A 9,170-nucleotide genomic window follows, 5' to 3' on the forward strand; every position below is an offset into this window, starting at 1 on the left:
TTATAAAGATCCGGAAAATACACCATGCACTACGCTCCGCACAGTACACATCGAAGAACCCGGATAATCATTGTTTAAAAGTTATTTGTTGTCAGTAAAAGTCAACCTGGGAGGATGAAAAAGAAGAATAACACTTCCATATGACCCTTATACAACAACAGGGGTGGGTTGATACATGCTCAGCCTCCGGCTTTACTTCTAATAATGACCCTCATCCGTCACAAACGCTTGGATGAGGGGACATTATTTTCCGTAAAGCCTTTGGCTTTACATGTATCAATAGCATCTTTAAAGACTGACAACAAATCTAGCAGGACACAGATATAAAACCAATTCTTAAGTTCCTTTCCTGTCTAGATTGTATTATTTCAACATGTTAACAAAATAATACACAATAGGTATACAATATGATAATAGGCATTCCATACCCCAACCATATATGACAAAATACAAAGGTAATAGAAAAACATTTGTGACTGTTCATACAAATACCTGAAACGTCAACAAATGAAAACAATACGGTTAAATAAACCTTCACTTTGTATATGTATACATGTATATTTTAACATATAACATATGAAAAAACACTAAGTTTAATGATACAATTAAACCTGCGAAAAAACTGCCTGAACAAATGGTACATCAGACCTTTCAACAATGTCTCTATAATAAAACTTGTAGAAATTGGAATCAGTATTCCACCCTGCCGTTTTAAGGATATTATTAATAGAACAATTTCCTTTAACTGCAGCAGAAACTGCTGCTGATCTGAATGAATGTGGCTTAAAAATAGCCACATCAATACCTGACATAACTAAAACATCCTTCAACCATCGTGCAATAGTACTTGTAGACACTTCTTTATAAGAAACATAAGACACAAACAACTGAGATGAAAGTCTAAGATGCTTAGTTCTTTTCATATAATGAATTAAGGTATGAAACACACATAAACTTTCTTCCTGAAAGTGCTGCAATTTTAAATAAAAACTTTGTTTTTTACCCACTGGCGTAGTTTTCAACAAATTTTTGAAATAAAACACCGCTTCACAAGTAGTATAATCAATTTTAACACAATCAATATTCAAGGACACAATAGTTTGTGCACGAGGGGCAGCAGCCAAAGCCACCAAACCAACTAACTTTAGCGTTAATGTTTTCAAAGATAACTGTTTCAAAGGCATAAGCGACTTTAATAGTTGCAAAACACAAGACACGTCCCATGTAAATTTGTACCTTGGAACCACAGGTTTCATAATAGCTACACCTCTCATAAACCTACTAATTAATGTTGGAGATTCACACCATTTATTGCCTAAAATATTTAAAGTCTGCAAAAGCATTGCTTTATGTGTGTTCAGCACTGAATAAGACTTATTGTTTTTTAACAGGTAAAATAAATAAGCTATTACCTGCGTCTCAGAGGTTTTAATGGGATTTTTACCTCGTTCTTGATTCCAAATACACCACTTACGCCATGACAAACTATACTGTTTTTCTGTTCCTGATTTCCATGAGTTAAGGATAACTGAGACTGCTCCTGAAGGAACTCCTTGCACAAGCAAATGTCGGCTGATAGCTGCACTGCGACCAAGTCCATACTTTTGGATAGTGGATGTGATGTTCCATCCTCTGGGTCGGTCAACAAATCCTTGTGACGAGGTAATCTAACAGGAATTGATATCAATAAATCAATAACATTTGGGAACCAAAATTGAGATCTCCATAATGGAATAATCAATATAGCTCGTTTAACATTATCTTGTACTAGTTTGTTCAGTACCTTACCAATTAAGGCAAATGGCGGAAACAAATATGGTTCAAAATCTGACCATGAAATTGAAAAAGCATCATTGAAATAAGCTTGAGGTTCAGGAACCCAAGAAACAAACTTATTACATTTACAATTAAGGCTTGATGCAAAGAGATCAATATCAGGTATAAAATACTCTGAACAAATTCTTTCAAAAATCTCTTGTTTCAACATCCATTCTGATGATTTATTAAAATATCGAGAATAAAAATCAGCAACATTATTCTCTGATCCTTTCACATAGGCAGCTGAAAGATAATTATTATTTTTTAAACACCACTGCCAAATTTCTGCTGCTAAACCATCCATTTTTTGAGAAGTCATTCCTCCCATATCATTAACATAGGTCACTGCAGATACATTATCAGAAAAAACTCTTATATGACAATCATTGGTTTTATTATATAATGACTGTAACCCAAGAAAAATCGCTTTAAGCTCCAAAAAATTAATATGATATTCGGAATCTTTTTTCGTCCATTCAGCATTAACAAATCTACCAGATTCGTTGTCAACACAACTCCAACCTAATAAAGATGCATCAGTTTGACAAATGAAACTGACTTTCTTAGGTCTAATCCTTTTACCATTTTTACAATTAACATTCCCAATCCACCAATGCAAGTCTTGAATAACTCTCCCATTTAACATTATTTCATTATCAAAACTGTTATTATTTCCAAGTCCTTCTAATTTTAAACGTTCAAGTTGTCTATAATGCAAAGGAGCCTCTAGAACTGCATAAAAAGCATTAACTAAAAGACCTATAAACGATGCCAGGTCTCTAACTATTACTCTTCTACTAGACAAAAGTCTTCGAGCTTTAAGAATAATTTTTTCTATTTTCTCCTCTGTAAGGAATATCATAAACTGAACGGAATCTATTATAAAACCTAAGAACACAATCCTTTGTGTTGGCACTAGAACTGACTTAGTGGGATTTACCACATAACCAAGAGACTGTAATGTGGAACAAATTGTTTCAGCATTCTGTAAACATATATGTCTGTCTAAACTCATATTAATAGAATCATCAATATAGTAAGCACATCTAATACTTTGGGACCTAAACCATGCATAAACTGGTTTTAACAACTTTGTAAATACTCTGGGTGCTGCACTATACCCAAACAGCAGGCAAACAAATGCATATAAAACTCCTTTCCATGTAAATTTCAAATATTTTTGATAATCTGGATGAATAGGAACCGAAAAATAAGCATCTTGTAAATCCACAGAACAAAAGAAATCATTTTCTTGAATTAATTTAAGCACTATCTTAAAATGCTCTTGTTTGAAATGTTCATAATGAACAAAATTATTTAACCTTTTGAGGTTTATAATTGGTCTAAATTTTCTATTAGGTTTTTTGACCACAAATATATTTGAAATAAACTGGTCTGGCTCCCACTCAGAACGGACAATAGCTCCTTTTTTCAATAAATCATCCACCTCTTGATCAATAATCTGAATTTCTGATTCATTAAAAGAGATTTGATTTGGAATAACTGTTTGAAAAGGTTTTGACTCAAATTCCAGGACATAGCCTTTTATATTATTCAAAATCCATTGATCACTGGTAAAAAATTCCCAGGACTTATAATAGTGTTTGAGTCTACCTACCGCTCCTAATTGCCCTCGTTTGGGGCTGATACAGTTGCTGAGGGTTTAAAACCTCTACCGCCTCTAGGTCCTCCTCTCATGGGTCCTCTAAATCCTCGAGGATTGAAGGCAGGTGCCTGTCCATATGGCATGTATCTTACATTGCCACGACCTCTATTGAAATTACGTGGAAACCTTCCACGGAATCCTCCCCTCGGAAAGAAATTGGGCTGAAAACCTTGCTGCGGTCTCATCTTTCCAAGATTAAGACTGGTCTCGCAATTCTTCACTTCCTTGGCAATGTCGTCCCCAAACAGTTGGGTTGTCACAGGCATGTTTATGCTACACAAATTTTTGTATTTCTGGTCTAGATTAGGTTTAAGAAGATATCGCCTACGGACACTCAAATTGAACTGGGCTTGACCCAATAATGTCAGAGAGTCAGAGATTAACTCTTTAGCCTCTTCATTGGTCATCAATGACTGCTTAAGCACTTGGACCAATTTCAGAATTGGGACAATGCCTGATGAAAGTAGTGATTGTATGTCTTGGAAAAGACGATCATAAGTACGTGTTCTTTTGTCTAAAATTTTCCATATCTCATTGTTAACAGTGGGAGGATTTAATTTCTCACAATTTTCAGGAACATGATACTTCTCTGAAACAGATTCAATGTCACACTGTGATGTACAAGCCACACTAATTAAGTCAGCCAAAGATTGTGTAATAGCTGGTCCTTTAACTTTTGTTTTAATCTTGGGCAATTTCCAGTCTGATCGATCTTCAACCTGATCAGAATCGTCAAAAAGACTATTTTTCAACTTAGATGTCATGTTATTGCTAGAGTCTTGGGCATATTTTCGTGCACCTATAGAATCATTTGCATCTGAATCTGTAAATTCATTTTCATTTTCAACCTCTATTCTCAAATTTGGGGCATTCTGGGGGTCAAAACCCTCAAAGTCATCATACACTTCCTCTACTGGCATATCAAAAATGCCCAGCTTTTTTCTCAGTACATCAATATCATTGGCAGACAAATTATCTAAATCAAATAAGCCTACACTTGTTGACTTAGGGGTTGTTTTCTTTGTGGCTTTTTGCTTTCCCTTTGTCTGTTTTGAGTCATTTTTAGAATTATTATTTACGTCAGTTCGTGTCGAACTTTTATGTACTCGCTTAACAACCGATTTAAGCTTTCGTTGTTGGCACTGTTTTGGTTCGGCGCTATCTGCCTCGAACCCCGAAAACTCACCTTCGCTTTCCGAAGATGAGAACAGAACATTTGCAGTGTACTCGAGAACTTCGTTCTCGGACTGGCTCATTTTAATTTTAACCAGAGTTACAATTAACAAATAAATAACAGCAAAGAACTGTAAAAACGGAAACTTTCTGTAATAATAAAATCAACAAATACCTGGACTACGTCCTAGGTGGAGCCAATATAATTTAAAAAATATCGGGCCATGTGAAACTCACCGATAAAATCGTGCTCTCGCTTCAAGCGCCGAAAAGACAATGATTATCCGGGTTCTTCGATGTGTACTGTGCGGAGCGTAGTGCATGGTGTATTTTCCGGATCTTTATAATTGCGGGCCGTATGCGCAGCGTCTGACAGACATGCTATTGATACATGTAAAGCCAAAGGCTTTACGGAAAATAATGGCTAGTTTTTTTAATGGCGACAAAATTTAAACTTTTCGACAATATTTTGCAAAAGAAAATTAGGGCCCTGCAAGATACCTGTATTAATGCACTATTTTAATTGCAAAACAAGTATGCTGTCTTTCTGTTCCACATACTTATACATTGATAATAAAAAACTTTCTGTCAATCAAAATTGATTTGACACATCACATTATTTGGATTATGTTAAATCAGTGTATGCTTAAATCAACTGCTTTAGCAAGCTTAAGTTTAATTGAGACATTTTTTTAAACAAACTGTTTCCTGGGTAGGACCAGTACTTATAAGTGTCTTTAGGGTGATCTAAAGAACGCTCCCACTTAAGGGATCAATACAGAGACCTCCCAGTGACTTAGCAGACACCATATCCACTTTACCGCAGCCATCGAACCAGCTTTAAATTCCTGCGGCTAAACAACACACAAAATTATAAGATGGTAGATCTCAGACTCAAAGCTAGGAACATGTTACTCGTTTGAAGATTGAATTACAGCCAATCTTGTATTTAGAGACCACTAAAGGGAGTAACCAAAAGTGGTCTCTTAATAAAATGGTCTTAAAATTAAAAAAAAGACCATTTGGGATGAATGCGGACCTTTGATTTTAAATCAAGATATAGGATTATCTCCTTTTGACACAGCGATTTCAGCTTTTGTAATAAAATGAATCTAAATATAAATAAAATGAATAAAACAACTTGTTACTTAAAATAAGTTGTATTTGTTCTCTCTAATTCTAAATACAAAGTAAATGGTTTGCACGGAGAATGGGTTTTTCCGATTCCGAACTCATTCGCGATTAAATTTACGTGCACCTTTACTGTTCGACACTTCCAATACCCGAATTTTCTCATTTAACATTAATACTTTCCGTTTTTAAATTTTAATTTCTGCATGTAAGCTTATATATATCTGACTCGAATATGGGTCATAGGGAAATAAATAAAACACCTTGATTGAAAACTCAATAAACACGCCTGATTGGAAAATTTGCTAACACACGCTAATTAGCATAATCACAGTTACATTTTTTAATGACCAGATTTCGCTACATGTTACCGATTAATAGTTTATTTTTTACACCTCTTGAGAACACTGTGAAAATGTCTGTCGCGTAGGCGCATTGTTTCTGCAATAAAATCGGCGATAAAATTTGCCACTTAACGTCCCAGAAAGTAAACTCTTTATAACATTAACCTGTAGATGTGCAATGCCTCACTGTATTATTCGACACCAAAAATTGAAATGCAGTCAGCATTTACACCGGTCAGGACCGGTCATCGAGACAAAGGAAAATGGCTGGTGTGAAATCAAAACAAAAAGATAAGCAATTGGCACTGATTTGTCCTTAATTCAAGACTTGAGCATCAAAAAACACTAAAATCAGCGGGCACTGGTCGCGGTAGACAAAAGTCGCTTAATACAATATGAAAATATAGTTAAAACGCTCGGGCGGGATTTAAAGTGGTCGCATAAGACAAAAGTCGCTTAATTCAAGTGGTCGCAAGCACAAGATTGACTGTATTTGGATGCACTACTTTATTATTGAAACAACTATAATATTTTGAACACAATAATGTCCATATATTTATTTGATATACATGGTTATCAAAAAAGCTTTTGCCCGTAAATTAGGTGGCACCTATTATCATATTAATACGGGCAAAAGCCCGCGAAGCGGGCGTTGACTGTTCATACATATGGGAATTTAGACATAAAATTACATAGGAATACCACATATGGATACGTCTCAAAAAAATTTGCCACGCGACATATATTTTCGCGATGCTATTTATGACCTTGAACAAATCAAAAACACTTTGACATATGCTAAATCACATGTAAATACATACCTCAGGAAAAGTTATATCAATGACATCATAATTGTGTAGCGAATCGCACTAAATATTCTCGCATTATTTGTTTTTCTTCGCAACCGTTCCAGAATTTAGTCATTACTAAATCATCTCCCCTGAATGCTCTTCTTCAGTGGGTATAAGCCGAAGACTGGTTCACTACATATAGTTACAGTCTTTACCAAACACAATTTAAGTGAACATAACCCGTCTTAAATATATTGCCGAATCTTAGATTTCTGTCGAATTTATTTGCTTTGATCTTTTCGATATCTTATTGTTATTATTATCCTGACAAATCACAAACGCTTGTTAAAAAATTATTTGTTTCAAACATCATAGTTGGCATCTCTTTTCTTCCAGTATTCTCGCGGTATTTCAATAACGACACCCTACTGTTTATTTGTCAGAATATGTGACGCATTTTCCATTCGCTCTCAGAAAGCATTCTATACATAGATGGTGACGTCACTTCGTTTTTGTCAGTAAGACCGGTGTGTATACAATGTCTCAGAAAGAAGTTTTACGTGTGATCATGAGCAATATTCTGGTAAGTTGTCGTTGTTATCCACCAGAAACACATTTATTCACACAATTTAAAGATATTCCGATCTAACTTTTTAGTTGTTTAGCTTTAATTTTTAACGTATTTACACCTCGTCTGCTCGCACTTTACCAATATCCCGAAAGGTTACATATCACTATAATTAGTTTAAGCCTAAAACCACAAAATCCAATACCGTTGGATTTTCGTACCACAATCTTATGTAAAAAATCTTCCAGATTCGAAATCAACAAAAAACAAGACATTTATAAATTGTCTGCATTATTGATCAAATTTTAAGATATTTGTTGGTTTTCGTTTTTAGAAGCTGTTCTGCCAAGGCAAGAACTGGGCATCACACAAGCCATTCTATCCATCAAAACTGACAGTTTTGGTTTACAGAAATCAACAAAGGAGGGATTCCTGAACTATCTAAATTTCCAAGCGATACACACAGTTATTATCTGTGGTGATCTTTATTGGTTCATTTGGTTTACTTGGATGGGACATGTGTGAACTTTTATAGAACTTTGAAAAGTCTATATATGTCTATCTATAAACAAAATTCAGCTATGGCATAATAAGATCAGACAAACAATGTCAAAGGGTTGTTAAATTAACAATTTGAAGGCAATTATGCTGAAAAAATATGAAATTCCCATCCATATTTAGTCCGTATATCGACAAGTGACTGCCAATAAATGTCAAACTAGTAATACAAAACTTACCACAAGTATGTAAAAGCACTAAGTACCTGTTGTGATCTTTTTTAGTATGATAGTGTAATTCTAAACAATAGTGTAATTCTAAACAGTAGCAAATAGCTTGTTAAGTAAATGCATAATGCATTTAATATGATTTCTATTCTATTGTGTAATTAATAAATTGGTTGTTACTTGTTAATCCATGATAAATGTTTTATGGCTAGTACAAAACCAGCATTGTTAATTTTGTAAAAGGTAATAAAATAACATCACTTTGTAAATTCATATACGTAAATATTCTTGAAATGTAGGATGATGACAGTGTTTTAGTATTACATGTACTTATTTTGTAACTATTATTTTATGTGCAAATAAATGATGTGAAGTGTTTTGTATCTCCACACAATACCACATACCTTTTTATGTAGTATGTACTGTGTTATGTGATATTTGAATGTTTAAATAAAAAAATATGGATGATATAACATGATGCATCCTAATATTTGCATTCAAATTGTAACTATAGAGCTAAGTGTATGCAGTTTAGACTGTGATTTAAGAATTGCTACAAAATGGCTAGCTTTTTAGTGGCGACAAAATTTAAACTATTCAACAATAGTTTGTGAAAGAAAATTAGAAACCTGCAAGATACCTCCTGTATTTATTAAATATTTTAATTGCAAAACAAGTATGTTGTTATGCTGTTACAAAACTTTCAAATTTGTCAATCAAAATTGATTTGACACATCACATGATTTTTTTTATGTTAAATCAGTGTACTGAATGCTAAATGAAACTGCTTTAGCTAGCTGTTAAGTTGATTTGAGACATTTGCTGAAACAAACTGTTTCCTGGGTAGGACCAGGTCTATATGACATACCATGACATCAAAAGTCTACAAGACCTACTAGGTAGAACGAGAAATGTACTTTGATGTACAATTTTCACCGACCCTTGAAGGTTAGC

General features: G+C 34.2%; 1 long non-coding RNA gene across 1 annotated transcript; it reads right to left on the reverse strand.

The window, feature by feature from the left end:
• Positions 1–1,026: 1,026 nt before the first annotated feature.
• Positions 1,027–5,009, reverse strand: LOC127876935 (uncharacterized). Its single transcript, XR_008048160.1, has 2 exons — positions 4,895–5,009; positions 1,027–1,667 (listed from the first exon to the last, which is right to left on the reverse strand). It is a non-coding gene; the product is annotated as an uncharacterized LOC127876935 (long non-coding RNA).
• Positions 5,010–9,170: the final 4,161 nt, after the last annotated feature.

Source organism: Dreissena polymorpha, chromosome 1 (assembly GCF_020536995.1).
Source record: "Dreissena polymorpha isolate Duluth1 chromosome 1, UMN_Dpol_1.0, whole genome shotgun sequence".
NCBI classification, from domain to species: Eukaryota; Metazoa; Mollusca; class Bivalvia; order Myida; family Dreissenidae; genus Dreissena; species Dreissena polymorpha.